Source organism: Camelus dromedarius, chromosome 8 (assembly GCF_036321535.1).
Source record: "Camelus dromedarius isolate mCamDro1 chromosome 8, mCamDro1.pat, whole genome shotgun sequence".
Classification (NCBI taxonomy): Eukaryota; Metazoa; Chordata; class Mammalia; order Artiodactyla; family Camelidae; genus Camelus; species Camelus dromedarius.
The window spans coordinates 60,645,103-60,663,686 of record NC_087443.1 but is presented as its reverse complement, the minus strand read 5'-3'; the positions used below and the strand labels follow the sequence as shown (position 1 = coordinate 60,663,686).

The window sequence follows — 18,584 nt, the reverse complement described above, 5'->3', positions numbered from 1 at the left end:
CTCCCCTAACTCATCTTGCTGCGCGGGTGGGGGCTCTGCGTGGTTGCCCTCAGAGACCGGATGGGAGAGCACCGACTCCCCCTGGCATTGGCCCGACAAGTGCCAGGGCACCCTGAGTTTGCTAAGGGGGTGGAGACAGGGAGAGGAAGGGCAAGTCCTCGGGTGCTCAATGCTGTGTTCTGGGCGCTGTCGGCTGGGGTCAGGATTCTCTCAGGGTGGAGGAGGCGGGGCTAAGCAAATGCCTGCACGTGGGCGGGGCGCAGTTAATTGGGTGGCGGTGGTCCCTTGTACTTAGGGCTGAGTGTACGGGATGGGGGGAAAGGGACTGCAGAGACCTGCGTTGGTATGTGTGTTGTCCCTGTTTCTGGTCGTGGTGAGTTATGGGGGTGGGCAGCCATCTGGGGTTCTGGCCCTTGGAGATGCGGAAAGTGCGTATGCACAGGCGGCTCACGTGAATGGCTCGTGTTGGGAGATATTTGAGTCCAAGTGCTTTGGGCTGTGATCCGTAGAGGTGTGTGTGCCTGTGTGTTGGATGAGCTGTGAGTTGGGGTAGGTGTGATTGTATGGTGTGGGTTTCTGAGTCTGGGTGCCTATGTTTTGCCATACAGTGCTTGCTTTTGCATGTTAATTGGAATGAGGGAAGTTGTGTCCTGGTTTGTATATGAGGGGGCATGTGTGATTATGGGTTTGTGTGTGTACCTATGGGGCTTCATAGTTCTGTGCTCTGAGGGTATGTTTACTTGATTGGGTGAGTGTGCCAGTGTGCTGGGATGTATCCGGTTGTGGGTTGGAGTGTGTGTTTACCTGGTTGGGGCGTGTCTAGCTGTGGGATGAGATGTGTGTGCACACATGCCTGTCTCCTGGGCAGGGGTGTTTCTGGTCTGCCCGCCCACTGGTGCAGAGGGGCATTTTCTCTGTGAACAGGAGGGTGAGGCTACCTAATGAGCTTGAGGAATTGCAGCATCTCAGCTGTTACTTGCAGCCAGAGCAGTTGGTGGGGGAACAGGGAAGGAGGGGAAACCCTGGTTCTGAAACAGCCCCCTCTCCAAGAAATTGCCCTGGGCCTCAGAGGTGTCATGACTGGTTGAACCTGGGTTCATATTCTGGCTCTATGTGACCTCAGGCTAGTTTCATAACCCCTCTGCCTCAGTTTCCTCATTCCCTATAATGATCATGTAGAAGACTAAGTTAGCGTGGAATGGTCCCTGGCACAGGATAACTGCTACAGATGCTGTGTCAGTTTATTGTCATCATCACCTCCTGAAGCCCTGGGGCCTGGCACAAGTCCCTTCTCTACTCAGGCCTCAGTTTCCCCCTGTAAAGTCAAAGTCTGGATGGGATAATCTCTCAGGTGCCCTGCCCTCCATCTCTGAGGCTCAGGTTCTGTGCGGCTTCCTGAGTGAGGCAGGGCCCCACCCAGGGAAAGCTTCCTGTTTCTCTGCCTTCCATTCTCAGGCCAGGAAGAGGATGGATGGGGAAATTTAATTTCGCTGGTGTGCTTATGATAATGGCCACTTAGTGTTCTGGTTAAAAGTGCCGGCTCTGGAGCCAGCCTGCAGGAGGTTAGGGTCTGGCTCCTCAGACCTCGGGCACACTTGCTACCCTCTCTGTTCCTGTCTTTGCTTCTGTACAGTGGGGATAATATTCATACCCACCTTGTAATGGTTAATTTTGTGTGTCAACTTGGCAGGGCCACAGATATTTGGTCAGGTGTTATTCTGGATGTTTTTGTGAAGGTGTTTTTTGAATTAGATTAACTTTTAAATTAATGGACTTTGAGTAAAGCAGATTACCCTCCATAATGTGGGTTGGCCTCATCCCATCAGCTGAAGGCCTTAACAGAGGAAAGACTGACCTCCCCCAGAAAAAAGGAATTCTGCTACTACCTTTGGACTTGAACTCTAGGTCTTCCCCCAGTCTCCAGCCTATTAGCCTATTCCATCAGATTTTGGGCTGGCCAAGCCCCCGCAATCATGTGAGTCAATTTCTCCCTCCCTCTCTCCCTCTCTCTCTTTCTACACACACACACACACACACACACACACACACACACACACACACACACACACACCTTATTCTGTTTCTCTGGAGAACCCTAATACACACCTCATATGGTTATAGTGAAGATTAGATAAGAAGATTAGATAAACTAATATATCTAAGTGTGCTTAGAACACTGCCTGCAACCTCAAAATTTTCTCCCAAAGTACTAGCTACTGTTGTTATTTCGTGAGCATCTATTTGAGGAATTTTACATACATTTGAGCATACTACTTGAGGCAGGTTTACAAACATTTCATCATCTGCTGCTCAGTGGCACGGTGCGTGGTGGCTGGTGGGAGTCCCATTTCACAGAGGGGAAGTGGAGGCTCCAAGGGTGGCTGCCCAGAGTCCGTGGCAAAGTGAAGGCTTGAGTTTGGGTTTATTTAGGGCCTCACTCTGCTCTGTAGTGAAGCTCAGGAAGCTTCCCAGGGTCGCTTCAGTCAGGAATGTTTGTGTGGAGAAAATGGATGTTTGTTCCCTGGTCATCACTTGTCACATTTTGGTCCCCAAAGCCTGGCTCATCCTTGGAAGGATCTCTTATTGAGTGCAGAGCCAAGACTACAAGCCAGGCCTGGAGAGGTTGAAGTCAGCAGGAAGAAAGTTCTCGGCTGCTGACAGCCTCAAAGTGCAGGCAGGACTGGTGACCTTGAAACCTTGAAGACAGTGTAGCCTCAAATTTATCTCTGCTCCTTCCCTCCGCCTGCTGCTTCCTGCATTCCCCCACCCCATCCACCCTGTTGCTCAAGCAATATCTTGAGCATCAAGAAGTCATCCTTATACAGTATAGCACAGGGAAATATATACCAGATCTTGTGTTAGCTCACAGCGAAAAAAACAATGTGACAATGAATGTATGTATGTTCATGTATAGCTGAAAAATTGTGCTCTACACTGGAATTTGACACAACATTGTAAAATGACTATAACTCAATAAAAAGTGTTTTTTAAAAAAAGAGGGAAATAAAAATAAATAAAATAAAATAAAATAAAATAAAATTCTATGGCTAAAAAGTGAAGAAAAAAAAAGAAGTCATCCTTGACCCCTCCCTTCCTCTCACCTGCCCACCTGACCTGGATCCATCCCCTTCTCCCACCTCCACCATCACAGCTGTTGAAAGCCCCCTTCTTCTCTCGGAAAGACCCCAGCTTCCTCCTTGGCCTGTCTGCTCCCATCCTGGCCCATCCACACCGTTCTCCACACCATAGCTAGAGTGAGGTCTTCAAAACATGGAATCAAATAATGTGCTTTTCTGCTTAATTTCCCCAAGGACTTCCCATCCCTCCCAGAAAAACTCCTTATCTCAGCTTGCAGAGCCGTGTGTGTGTTGGCCCCTGCCTGCCGCCCTGCCCCGAGCTCATCCCCTCTTCCCTGTCTCCCATTCCCACCCCAGCCCTCTGCTCAGCCACGCCTGTCACCTTCTGTTCCTTAAACACATCTAGCTTCTTTACACTTTTATTTTTTATTTGAACAATTAATAAACATATCATTTTTACTATCTGATAATTATAAAAAAAGGAAAAAGTGAACAAGTTGAATAATCAGCTTATAAAGGAGGAACCATCTTATAAAACTTAAATGTTTAAACACACTACACAGTAAATAAGTTCTTTCCACATACGTAGGAACATCAATAGATGAAATCTGAAGTTACTATTCCACATGGTCTTTGCACTTGCTGTTCCCTCTGCCTGAATGCTGTTCCACATTGTTTCACATGGCTAGCTTCTTAAGATGTCTGCTTATCACCTCAGAGAAGCCACCCTGTCCTCTACTGTCTAGCTGCCCCCTCAAGTCACCCCACTTCTCCCCTGCACATCACTAATTATCTTGTTGGTTTTCTTGTTTGTTGTCTGTGTCCCACCACCTTGAAAGCCAAGACCTTGCTGTGGTGCTCATACCAGTGGTGGGGTCCCCTCGTGCTTGTGAATAGGCAGTGGATGGAAGAAGTGAGTGCATGAATGACACTGGAGGTCGGGAAAGAGAGGTCACTGTGGCCTCAAGTCGAGGGTAGGGTTAGGATTAGGACGTTATCCAGGGAGAGGAGGAGTTTTTCTGGTTCGGGGACGGAGAGCAGGGAGCTTTGCTAATCAAGAGACAGCACTTCCACAAAGGTCGGGGAGCAGGACCAAGTGAGGCTTGTTTGGAGACCAGATATTGCAGCTGACCTGACTGAGCACCAGCTGTTTGCCAGTACTGTGTACGGTGCTGAGGTTACAGGGCTGTGCCTTTCTGCCTTCAAGGGGTTGGCAGTCTGCTCTGGGTGATGAACTATGCAGACAAGAACATGCTGTTGGACAGAGGGAAACAAGGAAGTGGCCTGGTTACTTGAGGAAGAGCAGTCCAGGCCAGGGGCCACAGCAAGTGCAAAGGCCCAGGGGTCGAGCATACTGGCCTTCTTGAGGCATGGCAGGGAGGTTTGTGGCTGGGGTGGAACATGGGGAAGGGCAGGGTGTTAGGAGGGGAGAGCAGAGTTGTAGTGGGGGTGGGGGCAGCAGCACAGACCTCATAGGGCCTTACCAGCTGGTTTAAGGATTTGGGCTTTCACTGTGAGATGAAGAGCCGCTCAAGGGTTCTGAGGAGAGCAGGACATGATCTGACTTAGCTCTGCGAAGGACTCTTCTGACCGGTGGGTGGAGATGACAAGGGGAGGAAACAGGTGAGAGGACGAGGACTCCGGCAGCAGGGGAGGGACAAGAGGGGTTGGGATGTGGGCTGTGGGGGGGAGATGACATCAGGTTGCCTGGGCTCCCGTTCACAGCCCCACAACTTTGGGCAGATCCCTTCGCCTGAGCTCCATGACCTCACTTGTTCTGTTGTATCCATCAGGTTCAACTAGAGACACAGAACCAGTAGGAGCTATTTTTAAGATATTTCTTGCAAGGAGCTCTCTTATGCGACTGAGGGCTGGCTAGACACATCTGAAGTCCAAGGGCAGGCAGGGTTGCCATCCACAGGTGAGATTTCTTCTGCAGTGAAGCCTCAGCTCTGGCCTTAAAAGTGTTTCAGCTGATTGACTCAGAGCCCCTCAGAGTATCGAGGTGATCTTGCTGAAAATCAACTAATTGTGAACTTGATCACATCTGCAACATACCTTCTCCAGCAACTCCTGGATTAGTGTGTGGTTGAATGAACTGGAGACTGTAGCCTAGCCAAGATGTCATGTAAGACTGTCGCGTCTTGCCTGTAAAAATGGAGTAGCAGCCACCTGCAGGAAGGTGCAGCGGGTTCAAGGACTTGGTGCAGTCAGAGGACTTGGCACGTGCCTGGCAGTAGGAACGGCCTGTTGCTGTTAGCTGTGATCGGCCTCCCCAAGGTGAGCACTGCTCTGGGAGCTCAGATGGGGCTGGAGCAGGCTCCCCAGAGCGGGGGCGCCTCCTCAGACCTGAGAAGATGGACTGGTGCCCTCACAGTTCTAGGGAGCTGCATGGCTCCAGCGCCCGAAGTTAGGGAGTTCTGATTTGTGCCACAAGGGGGCGCAGGCAGCCACGGATCCTGTAGGCTCATCCTGGCCCTGGGATTGGGTGTGAGGCTCCATCCCACCCAGGAGTCCTATGATGAGCTGCAGCTCGTTTAAATGCAAATAAGATTGCTCAAGAGTGTTGCAAGTTTGTTCTTTTGGGCTAGTGTTGCTCTTCCTCATGAAATCCTGTTTATACTTTTCCTTGGAAAATTGGTGAGCTCAACTCGCCTTTCATTTTATTTATCATACAGTCTGCATCACTGGATAGTGAATGAGATCAGCGTTACCGTAGTTTCACTGCGGAGAAGCGTGTTGCTTGGAGTTCTGAGTTTAGGTTTTGGCGTCAGAATTTGAATCCCTGCTCTGCCCTGTGTTTGCTCTGTGACTGGCAAGCTGCTTAACCTCTGACCTTCATGCCCCCACATGTAAAACAATGGTAAAAATAGTGCCTGCCTTGATTAAATTTAAGGATTGGATTCCAGAGGGCCCAGCACTTAGCAAGCTTCCAGTGATAGCAGCTGTCATTGTTATTTTAATTATTGATAGGTTCTGAAAGGAGGGGAGAAGTTGGCCTTACCTTCAATTTGAGAGTAAAAAGATCCACTTGAAGCATTTATTTTCATTCTGTGAGCCTAGGGCCTGGCCCCAGAGGAGACAGAACCTAGACTTGGGCATTGCGGAATATTCTGTAGAGTTAAGAATACAGGCTCTGGAGCCAGAATGCCTAGTTTTGTGTCCCTGATCTGCCAGCTGTGTGGTCTTGGGCAGGTCCTTAACTTCCTGTGCCTCAGTTTCCTCATCTGTGAAATGGGTATAATGATAGCACTTCACCAGGTTGTTTGAGGCTTGAATGTGAATTAATACATATGAGATGTCTGCTACAGGAAACACTAAGGGTTAAGCTATTTTTATTGCAAGTGGGAGGCAGCACCCTGGGTGTCCACCTCTTGAACAGGAGGGACCACTGGCTTTGGCATTTGCCCTCGTCCAGGAGAGACTCTGCTCAACCAGTGGGGGAGGGTGGAGTATGCACCACCTCATACTTGCCAGGCGGCTCCCCAACAACCTGGGCAGATGGTCTTACCCCTTTTCCTAGACCAGGAGGGGTGGGTTCAGGAACCTGTCCAAGATCGTCTCGCCAGGTAGACACAGGATTTAAGTCTGGTCCTTCTGGTCCAAACCTCTTTCCACTGAGGTCTGTTCCCTCCTGAGCCAAGGCCTGAGGGATCCACAGGTGAGCAGGACTGGGCTCTGGAGATGTCTAGCAGGTGTTTCCACAGACCCAGAAGGGCCTGCCCCAAGAGAGCCCCCTCTGAGGTTTCTAGAAAGAACCCATTTGTCACCAGGGATTTTTGATTGGGTAAATGGTCCCTCTGCAGGGTATGACTCTTCGTATGAATTCGGTTTTTAATAAAGTGGACTGGCTTAAAGCAAAACCTGCCCTTAGGTTCTGTCTACTATAAAGTTAGTCTCCCCTCCTCCTTTTGCAGTAGAAGTAATTAAGAGAGGGGCTGCTGCTGGGGTGAGGGGTGGGCAGAACCTGGCCTCCTGCTCTTCACCCTTCCACCAAACCTGGAATGAGGCAGAGCTGGGAGGGGGGCGTGGTGAGGCAGAGAAAGCAGGTCTGTGGTGCTTCATCTTCCCCCAGGATGAATGTCCCAGTCGGACACAGAGCAGAACCAGGTTCTCGGCCCGGGCCTGCTCTACTCACCTTAAGTGATTGATTGTCCATAACCCCGAGGAGCTCACAGCTCAGCTGAGAAAGTAGGATGTCCTTGGGGTTTCATTAAGAAATACAAGGCAGGATGGATTGCAATCCACAAGCAGTGGGAGTCAGAACTGACTGGAGGCAGGGCACTAACCAAGATGGGGGAGGCTGGAGGTGTGTCCTGGAGGATGGAAGGGATTGGGATGAGCAGAGGGCCAGGCAGGAGTGAAGGGCTAGGAAAGGGGAGGGCAGGAGATGCGTCTGGAAAGGAAACCTTGGAGGGTATATCAGCAAGACTTTTCAAAGCCATTCCCCAGGCTTCTCTGCTGCAACCATCCATCCTCAGGGAGAAAGGCCCAGGCTGCTGAGCAAACACAGCCAAGACATTCCTGGCACCCTGCAACAGCCTGTTCCAAAAGAACGTGTCTCTTGAAGGCATTGCCTTCTAGCACATCTCACCCGGGCTGGTGTTTTAAAATAATTTTTATTTTTGTGGCTCTGGGTCCTCAGCCTGATGTCACCCCTGGAGTTCAAAGCCAACTAATTGGAACTGAAAGAAGGCTGATTGATTTGGCAGCTCCACATCCAGCCCATGTGGCAGTGATGCGATGGAGAAAGTTTGTGTCTGTGCCACGACTCCCCTGGCTGCAGGCAGTGTGGTCCCACTGCCCTACTGGCCTGGACACATGAAGCAGGGGAGGAGAGGGGAGGGCTCCCCAAATCCTGGAAGCACGTATCCCACTCCCAGGAAGGAAGCAGATAGCTGGTAGGTAGCCTTGGTTCCCTCAGCCCTGCTTGCTTAGCTTCTTTCTGCCCTCACTCCTATCACCTGACCTTTCCAGCTGGGAAAATGGGAAGAGGGTCTGGAAGGGGGTGGCACGTGCAAAGGCCCGGAGGTATGCTGAGAATCCCCAGCCTGCTTGTGGAAGCACAGACTCCCAGGCCCTGCCCAGACCTCCTGAATCAGCATCTCTGGGGGCGATGCCCAGGAGCGCCAGGCAGTTTTGACGGGCTCCCCAAGGATCCTGAGATCAAGCCAGGGTTGGATTTGGGATGGATTGTCCATGTGGGTGGATGGCCATATTCAGGGTCGAAAGGCAGTGAGGTAGCAGAAGGATTGGAGCCCCCAGGATGGACTGTGACTTGATGGGGCTGCTCTTTGAAGGTTCATTTAGTTGTGCTCCAAGTTGGGTGGTCCGACGTGGGAAGGGTGGGGTGGCCAATCAGAGGACTGAAGCCCAGCATTCAGGGCCTTGGAGAATGGCTATCCAAGGGGCCTGTCCAGCCACCAACCTCCCTTCTGGCCTCATCAGGAGGCAGTGACAAGACCCTGCCTGCCTCTTATTTCCATAAGGTTTTTCTTCCTCAAGGGAGGAAACACCCGCATTGTGGTCCAGCAGAGAAGTGCTTCCCACCACGGCCCTCAGCCAGAAAATAACTTGTTCCCCACTTGGGCTTTTTGGTTTATAAACATGTGACAAAAGAGGCAACATTTCCAGTAATGACAAAGCCAGTGGAAAAACAAAGATTTGGGGGAAATGTGCATTATTTATTGTTTTAGCACCTTGTTCTGATCTAAAGTTACTTGTTTAAAAGCAGAAATGTGGCATGTGTAACTCCGTTGGCTCATGGCATTTTTATAATTGGTCAGTTTTGAAGTGTGACGGCAGAGAAAAATTTTCCAAAGTTTCAGTAAAACTTGCAAGTTTGCAGGGAAAAAAATGTTTTCTGCTTTGCCCCCTGGATCTGTTCATTGCCATGTGTGTTGTTCATGTTAGATCTGGATTCTGGTACCAAGAAAACTGGGCAATATCAGAAAGTCCCTTCTGTTCCTTGTGCTTGAAAAGAGCTACCACCTCTTTGAGATGCTTTCCCCACCCCCACCCCCCATGCGGCATCTGGCTACTGGGTGCGGTGTTGTAGAAGGCCCCCGCGGGTGGCTGGGGGCTGCCTTTCCTCCTAGCCAGGGTCTTCCCAGCTCCAGCCCTGGACCACCTTAGACACCCCTAAGTGTTGGATCAGGGTCAGGGTTGGGTGCCTAACTGATCCTGGCAGGAGGGTGAGGTCCTTGGAAAGCTGTGATGACAGACTAATGACAAGAAGCCAAACTAAGACTGTCTTTGTATGTTGGCAACCCCCCACCCCCACCCCGGGAGACTTTCCTTGCGAACATGCAGATTTTAACGTCCCTTGTCCCAGATCTGTCTGGGTGGGACAAGTTCTCCTGGTCTGTTACCTCTCTGCCATACACTAGCCCTCCCTGGAGCCTAGTGGCTCCCAGAGCTGACAGTTGTTCATTTGCATTTGATCACAGGATTCTGAGTAGGCGTTGACACTAGTGGCAGCTCTCCCAGGGGCAAGGATGGGGGAACCCTTGAGGCCTGAATTGATAAGAAGCAAGTTTCCGAGCGGATGCTAGTGTCAGACTCTCCCAGGATTGGGTGGTTCCTGCTGGACCTATAGCTGACCTCACTGGCTCTGGCCGTGGCCGTTAGGAAGATTTGTTCAATGAACATCTGACTGCCTCCTCTGTGCCAAGCTCTGTATTCCAAGCCCAGTGGTACCAAACTGGATATGATGAGGTCTGTGGCCTCAGGACTCTGAGTTGGGTCAGGGAGGTAGGAAAGTAAACCACAGTTATGTGATGTCCTAGTGCTATGATGGGGGTTGGGGCAGAGCGTGAGGAAGCCTCCCCGGGGGCGGCACACAGCCCTGCCTGCGGGTAGGGGGCCGAGCAAGGCTTTCCACCCCTGGTTCCCTGAGATTCTTAGATGAGTCAGCAAGGAGCGGGTGGCTGGGGAGGGGGGTGGCCTGCAGAGGCATCTGGCCAGTCTCAGCACTGGCTGTGCAAGCGTGCCACGTCTTCTCAACTGGGCTGGGGCGTGTCCTTCACATCTCCCCAGTACCTGCTGGGCAGTACTGTTTCAGAGATACCTCTGCAGATGGCCACCTGGGTTACTTAAGTGGTTGAAGCTTAAAAAGTTCTAATTATAAAATCAATGCACGTGCCTAGGTTGGAGAGAACTTGCCCCAAAAGTGACCTGACTTTTTCCTTGTTAGGAGGACTCTGGCTTCCCGTGGTCTCTGGGGGACACATGCCCTGCCTATGAAAGGAGGGCAGGAATCCTGATTCCATACGATTCCAGAGCCATGGCTCACCTAGCCAGGTGACTGGCACTAAGAAGTGCTCATTAAATATCTGACTAACAGATGGGTCTCTATTGTGGAAGGAGACTTTGTCCAATGGGTCTCCCTAGTGGTTAATGATTGACTAGGATGCCAGGACAGAGAAAGAACAGCCCCTTCAAGTCACAGGTGAAGACCAGGGGGACCCAGAGAAGTGATGTCACCTTCTCACTTTTGCAATGAGCCAGGATAGGGCCGTCTGAGCATGGGTCTCCCTCCTGGCTTCTCCCAGGGGTGGAAGCTCAGCATTAGCCAGAGACCCTGAGCTGTGGTGCCAAAGGGTTAACTGCATGCTTCCCCAGAGAGCTCACACACTCCTGACCCTCCCTTGTCCTCCAGGCCTTCCCAGCTGCGGCCTCCTGGGCATAGCTTGGTCACGTGAGAGCCAGATGTGGGGATTTCCCAAGCAGTGATATGTGTGTGTGTGTGTGTGTGCGCGCGCGCGCGCGCATGCGTGCACACGTGTGTGCACACACACTGCTCTGTTTACGTGGCATCTGAGAGCTCAGGCAATTGGTCCAAACCCACGCAGAGCAAGAGAGAGATGGGGGTGAGGAGAGGCCCCCGGGCTCCAGGCACACACCCTGGGAGGCTGCGCCGAGCCCTGCTGAGCCCTGCTCCCACCAGACATCATAGATAAGCCAGTTGTTTTTGCTCAGACTCCCATTTCCTGCAACATCCATCTTGCCATAGACCATATTGGTTATGGATAAAAAAATTTTTTTTAAACTCTTTGAAGGACTTCACAGCAGATGCTGGAAGCCTGTGCCTTCCAGGGATGTTCTGTGGGGTTTGGGTCCTGCCCATGAGTTACTCCGCACAGCACCAGCTAGTTTTAGGGTCTTTCTGGCCTGAGAATGCCCATATGTGTCTTAGGCCACCCAGGTAAGACCTGGACAAGAGGGAATGCAGGGACCTGGGTGCCAAGAAGGCCCTGGAGCAGTGGGGTAAGCTGGGCCTCAGTTTCCCTGTGAACCCCTTGGGACTGAGTGCACCGAGTATTCGTCCTTCCATAAGTCACCGAAGACTTTCTGGGCACCGCCTACTGTGTTGGGTGTGCTGTGAGGATGCTGACAGGGTTAAGACCCTGAAGGAACTTCAGATCTGATTGGAGAGACTCAGAAATTTTGATTAAGCACCTACTATGTGCCAGATACTTGCTAGGACTACAGCACTGTCCAGCTGACACGATCAGTGAACAACACAGAGGTCCTGCCAAGGGCAAGATGAGAGAGGCCAACAAACATTGATGGGGGTCATCCTCAACCTCATCTTGCAGGTGTGCTCTGCCCCAGCCCCTGGCCCTTCATCCCTAGCCCCGCCCGCTCCAGCCAGTGGCAGTATCCAGCCAGACAGCTGAAGCATCATGAGCGCTGCCCCAAAAGTGGGGCCCCGTTACAGATGCACAGGCTCCAGGACTCAACCCTACGGTCGCCCCCACCTACCACGGGTCCCCGCCCGGAGCCCTCCAGCTGGGTCTGGACAGCCTGGGGCAGTGAGGATGCACTATATAGGCAGCGCCGACAGTGCCAGGCAGGTGGCCGAGGGAGCCATGCTGCCTTTAAACAGTTGGCAGTTGATTCATTGATACTCTGATAGCAAGAGTCCAGTCTGGAGAAAACACGACATTGCGCTTTTCATGGCCCTGGGATGGCAATGTCAGTCCTGGGCCCGTTGCTGTTGACTCCGTCTCTCACGGCTCTTGTGGAGACTGAACCAGGGAGCGGGGTGGGCTGCTGGCTGGGGCCCTGGGGACCCAGCAGCTGCTCCCTTCATCCTGCATTGCTGGCCCCTGTTTCTGCTGCTGCCGCTGCCTCACCCTCACCAGCGTTGGCTGGGGGAGCTAGTGGGTGGGGGATTGGAAGGGGAATATCCCAGTAAGTAGGGGAGGACCACCAAGGCAGACCACCCCAGGGATGAGGGGTGGCTGGGATCCTGGAACTCTGAACAGTGTTGAATTTGTCTCTTCTCTGCACACCAGCGCCCCGGCTTGGGGAGAGGTGAGAACCCAAGGGCTTAGGGAGAGGCCGCCACCCAAAGGGCTGCAGCGGGGTCAGGCAGCAGCTGCTGGAAGCGAGGCTCAGAACCCAGCCGGCCTCCCCACACAGCGCCCCTCTGTCCGCCCACGGCCCATCTGACTCACCACAGCACTTGTCTTTAACCAAGAGGCTGAAGGTCTTTCGAGCAGGGTGGAAGGAGGAGGCAGACCTACCGGCCGCCCCCTGCCTGCACCCAGGCAGTTGAAGTGCTCCTGGGAGCATCCTTGGCCTCTCAGTCCACCCACTTGGGTTGGGCCATCTGTGCTGGCCCCAGCCATGGCCTAGGTGGGTGCCCTTGGACTCAGTCCCTAAGGGGCTGTGGAATGGCTTCAGGCCCAGCCCCCACCCCACCCCATTCCCCACCTGAGCCAGGAGACCGACTGTTCTCTGACTGTGTGGCTTAGTGGCCAGAGGGTCAGTGCTGCATTCCCACCCCGGGTTGGGCTGCCCCTGCATGGACTCTGGAATCTGGGAAAGGCAGCTTCTGGGGAAGGAGGCAGGCCCCTTCCTACTGAGACCAAAATGAATAGGAATATGATGACATTTATAAAGAGAAACTCAACAGATATAAAAGAGCCTCCCTTGGCCAGTGGCCGGGGAAGAACCAGAGAATGAAATCCCCTGTTTTTATGCTCCCTTGTTCCCAATTCTTAGCCAGTTTGCCTGGGCTCAAGTCTCGCTGTGGGGCCTTGGGAAAAACCTTAACTTTCCTAAGCTTCACTTTCTGGATCTGTGAAACACGGGTTGTTGTAAGGATGAAATTAGCTAATGCTCATTAAATGTTTAGCCCAGTACCTAGCATGCATGTTGCGAAAGTGGGAACTGGTATGCTTGTTCCAGCCCCAGCCCTGCCACTACCTTGCTGTGTGATCTTAGGCAAATTTCTTCTCCTCTGTGGTCCTGAGTCCCCAGTGTGCTCCTTCCAGCCTTTAGAAGTAATTTATTTAGCTCAGAAATCTGTGGCCCAGAACCCTTAGACCTTGGGCAGGACCAGCTACATAATTTACAGAGCCTCTTGTTCATAAATTATTAAAGATCTCAGACTGGGGACAGAAGGGTATGAAACCAAGCACAGGACCCTTCCAAGTGTGAGTCCCTGTGCACCTGTACAGATCACATGCCTGAAGCCAGCTCTGCCTTGGAGGCTATGCATGAAGGAGGCGGTCTGGGCTGCAGCATTGACCCCTCACTCCTCCAGTCCAAGGGCATGATTTTTTTTCATGCCATAGGTATTGATGACGAACTAGAGGCTGCTGCTTCCCCTGGAGCGGCTTCAGACAGTTGCCCAGGGGAGCAGCAGCTCATCCACCTTATAACTGGACACTTGCCAACTTCCCAACTGTGACTTTGGGTTAGAAGTCCTGTTTGAGCTATGGCTTTTTCTCCGGCTGCACCATCTGAATTCGTGCCATGCTTTTCCCGGCTGCCATTCATATCACTTCACTGTTGTGCCTCTGTTTCTGCTGCTCTGAGCACAATGACCTATTGCAGGCGCTATATATCAGTAGGCCAAGCTGGTAAAGGAACTATTTCTTTGTGAAGGACTGTCAGCCCTGTAGAGTTCTTGTAAAGATCTGAGTTACTATGTGCCTTTGACAGTAGTGTGCCTGCAACAAGCGAAGTGCTCTACTCATGGAAAAGTAGCAGCTCCTCCTCCTCCTATTAAATAACAGGACTGTTGAATAGCAGCTGTCAGGCCCTAATTAGTTGATGGCCTGAAAGCAGTGGCCGAGTTCCCTGGTGGCCTAGTCAAAAAGGAAAAGAAACATGTGGCATCTGGAGGAAACCTAAGAAATTTAGCCCTACGCAAAGTTCAGTTTTACAAAAGGAGGGAAAAGACTAGAATACAACAGATATTCAGAAACCAGTTCAAGGCTGCGGTGAGGTAAGAACAATAGAATTCCCAAAGAGGGAGGTGTCTTGAGTGTTTAGTATGCTGAGATGTTGAATACTGGAGGGATGCAGAGAAGATGGAAGTGGGGGGTTCATTCCGTGCAGGGGCCCTGCTTCTCCTCCCCTCCCAGGAGCCCAGGGCGGGGGCTGTGTAAGCCGATAAGGCGGGTGACCCTGCCCTGGTCGCCCTGAGCCCTTGGTTTGCTTTCATTCTCCGAGGAGTTTGTGCTGTTGGCTGTTCTCCTGTCTCTCCCACCTGGGCTCGCAGCCCACTCTGGATTTATTAGTTTGGATGGGTGGAACTCGCTTTACACCAGGGAAGAACTCCTGGAAGCATGCTTTGAGACTACATTTGGGTAAATTGAACCCAATTCTCACTGCTCTGGAGTTACTCAATGTTAACAGAAACCTTATTATGAACCAATAAGAGTCCATTTCCTAACTTAGGTCTCTCCAGGTGTTTATTATGTAGTACTTGGGTGTATATGTGCTTGTGGGGAACGTCCTTAAAGTTGGCGGCACTTGGAGCGTTGAAATTCTTGATTTCTCGTAATCACCTGGACTTGACAAGAGTCGGGTTCAGCATCCATGTGTCCTCAGGTCACTGTACTTGGCTGGGATTTGCAGGCACCTGGTTTTCTCTGGGCCTGGATTCTTGCTGGTCTGGCAAGCCAAGAGGAATGGGTGTGGCAGGGACATGAGTCTTGTGGAATGGCCAAGGGAGGGGCCCTGTCCCCATGCCTCCTGTCTCCCAGCTTTGTCCCTGTCACCCACTCCCCTTCTGTGTTCCAGAGGCCTAATTCCTGCCCCTCCAAAACCTTTCACAGGCATTAGGCCATTTCACTCTTAAGGCAGCCCTATGAAGAAGGCAAGGTAGGTATTTTTATCACCCTTTTTCGCAGATGGAAAAGAGGCTTAGAGGTTTGCTAAATGCCCCAGAATCAGTGAGCTGAGCAGAGTAAGCACAAAAACCAAGATTTAAAAAAATTCCTGCTCCAGTTCCTCTCTGCCTCCCAACTGTTGGCCTTCTTCACTTGAGTTTCACGTACTGAGCATGTGTTCAAGTGGTTTTCCCTGGAAAGGCAGCCTGTTTCTCAGGAAAGATATGTTTCGGCTGTGGTGCACTTACATTACGGAGGCTAGCAGGTTTCTGCTGGAAGAGTCTAGAACGTTAAACAAGCACCTTGGAGATCAGTGGGCCCAAATGCCTGATTTTACAGATGAGAGCATCGAGGCCCAGAGAAGTCAAGCCACTTGCCCAGGGTCACACAGCCAGTTCACAGTAAAACCAGTTGTGCAGATTCCCAGTCTCTCACGCCCCTTGCTTTCCACAAGGGCCCGTGAGTCTACTCTGTCACCAGAGAGAGGGGGATGGAGACAGCAGGGAGGGCAGGAAGCAGTTGGTTTGTGTCACTCACAGCTGCTCATTTGGCTGCGCCTGCCTCTTTCTCCTTCACCCCGTCTCCCCATCTCGCCATTTTCCCAGGCCTGAGCCAGCAGCCTTGTTGGTCTACTGGCCGGGGGGGGCCAGGGTCTGTGAGCCAGGGGCCTCTCCTCTGTTCATTGTAATGAGCTGGAGGTGGGGGTCCTCCCCACCCTGGAAGAGGGCTTGCTCGGGTGGGCTGGAGAGAAGGCACTCCAAAGAGGGGAAATTTGGGGTGGGAGCTGCGGAACTGGATTAATTCTGCGGATCCAGGGGGACTGGGAAATAAATCACGTTTTAAAAACTCTTTTCTTTTTAAAAGACAGGCTCGTTTCTGGTTCGCTTCCCATTTTCCTTTGGAAAGAGGGAAGGCTTGCTTATTGCGGGGTGGGGGGCGGGTGGGCATGAGCTTGAGTTGTTCCACACTTAGGAGGGGGGACTCGGTTTCCGGAGGCTGAGGGATCTTTCCCTGTCCACTCCCCCGGCCTGCCCAAATGCCCACACCCAAAGTCCTGGAAGGGCATCAGACCCTTCAAGATGATTGTTGAAAAACCCAACCAAGCAGCAAAGGCCTTGTGAGCATTTAGTCCAGGTGGGCCAATGGCCCCCACTTCTCTCTCCTGGGGTTTTAGAGCATCTCCCCATTGAAAGAGAACAGCTCCCCATCTCTGACAACCTCACCTCCTAGCCTAGGGCCTGGCAAAACCACTGCCCACAGGCCAAACCCAGCCCACCACATGGTTTTGTAAATAAAGTTTTATTGGCACACAGCTCATTCATTCCTCTACGGATTGCTGGGGGCTGCTTCTGCACTGAAACAGCAGAGGTGAGTAGTCTCAACAGAGACCACGTGGCCCCCAAAGCCTAAAGTATTGACCTTTAGTATCTGGCCCTTTACAGAAAGTCTGTCGCTCCTCCTCTAGCAGAACACGTCTTCCTTGGTCCTCCAGGCCCTTGGCCAGGTAATTTCCCTTGGCTCACTGACAGACATTAGCACTTCCCAAAAGGCTTCCTTCTGAAAACCCCAAAGGAAAGTGTACAAAGTAACAAAGCCAGCAGAGAAGGACAGAGGTGTGGGTAACCTCTTAGCTGGCTCAGCCCAGGGCTGGGATGCACCTGGCAATAGGCCTGCCCTAGGGCGTTAGGATGGCCTTGTTGAGAAGCGGCCCACTTGGCCACATGTGGGGCACAGGAGCAAGAAGTCAGCCCCAGCAAGATCTGGCACCAGGCAATGAAGCCCCACATTCTGAACTCAGACCCACTCGGCCACAGCAGTTTAAAGCTTCTGAGTGCGTCTGCCTTGTCTTACCTGCCCTGCCCCACCCGGGACGTGAAGGCAGGGCCAGCCTGGCTCCTGCTGTCCCAGGAGATTTCTGGCCACAGGATGCTGAGTGTAGCCCCCCAGAGTCCCTCTGCCCCCATTTCTAGCGGACCCGGTGTCCGGGGCTGTCTGTGGGAAGCATCTCTGGGTGCCAGCATTTTCTTGGTGCATCCAGTATTGAGCTGCCATCCAGGTCTTGTCCTTGCAACTCCAGGAGTCTGATTTTCCTGATGCCCCGAGAGCTGATTGAACCAAGCTCATGGGATATGCCCAGGGGACAGGTTCAGAGACGTTAAGTAACTTTATCAAAGGTGTCAGAGCCTGGATTTGAATCCAGACAGACTCCAGAGGTCTCACCAAGCCTCTCCATGAGAGCTCCACTCTCTTGGTTTACAGTGAGAACCGGCAGGGCCAGGCTTCCCGGTTCTGTATGGGAGCCAGCCTGCAATTGGAGGGAGGCTTGCTGAATGAGGGAGCGTTAGGTCCTTTAGTTTGATACCCCTCACTTTAAATGGTGAGTGGTATCAAACCAAAGCCTGAAGCCTGTGTCCCCACAAGAGATGGGCACGGTACTAGCTGTGTGACCTTGGGCCAATTTTCTTCATCTGCAAAATGGAGGGAGTACCTTATCGTTGTGGGTTTGTTGTGGAAAATAGATGACTTGTTATATGTAAGTGCTCAGCACAATGCTGGGTGTGCAGTGAATGCTGTTGTGATTGTCATTACTCTGTCAGGCAGCTCGCTCTCCTGGCCAGCGCTGGGTGGGCAGGCCGAGGGTTTGCCTCTCAGACGTGCACCTCCACGTTTCCTTCTTGTGGTCCCCACTATAGCCAGTGCTGTTCTCCTTGGGAGGCAATGAGCAGTTCAGCAGAGGAAGCACCAGCTGGGGTGTCCCAGACCTGGTTCCATTTCTGGCTCTGCTACTTTGACCTTGTGTGCACTTGGGCCGGTTCCTTCCCTGTCTAAACTCAGAGATTCCACCCCTGTAAAATGGGGCAAAAAATGCGTACGTATCTCAAGGGATTGTCGGGTGTAAATGAGCCACTGTGACTATAGGTGGACGATCAGTGTTACGTGCTGACCCTCTGATAGTCTAGAAATGTTCACACCATTAATTAGGCTAAGAGCTTCTTGCCTCGTTATGTTACTATAGCACATTTCACAATCTTAAGCTATTTTAGGTGCTTTGACTTTGTCCTTCCCTCCTGGCAGGAGGACAGCTTTTAACCTCATTTCACAGTTGAGGAAACTGAGGCCCAGATCACACATGACTCTTTGAGCCTGCAATAGAGCCTCATCTCTTCTGGTCACGAAAGGTCCCCATCCTTCTGGGTTGGAGTTGGGGTTTGAGACTCTTTAAAAGGAGGTTTCCTCCCATTCTGCCAGGGCCTGTCTGTCCTTCTCAATGGTTGGGGCTGGGGCAAGGGCTGGACAAGACACTGAGGCCCAGGGGTGCGGTGCCCGGAGACTGGAGACAGGCCTTGGGCTCTCCAACCTGGATGTTGAAGTT

General features: G+C 52.1%; 1 protein-coding gene across 6 annotated transcripts in view; it reads left to right on the top strand.

Moving 5' to 3' along the window:
• SH3PXD2A (SH3 and PX domains 2A) overlaps positions 1-18,584 on the top strand; it is a 223,065-nt gene that overhangs the window by 147,843 nt on the left and 56,638 nt on the right. The window lies entirely within an intron of this gene.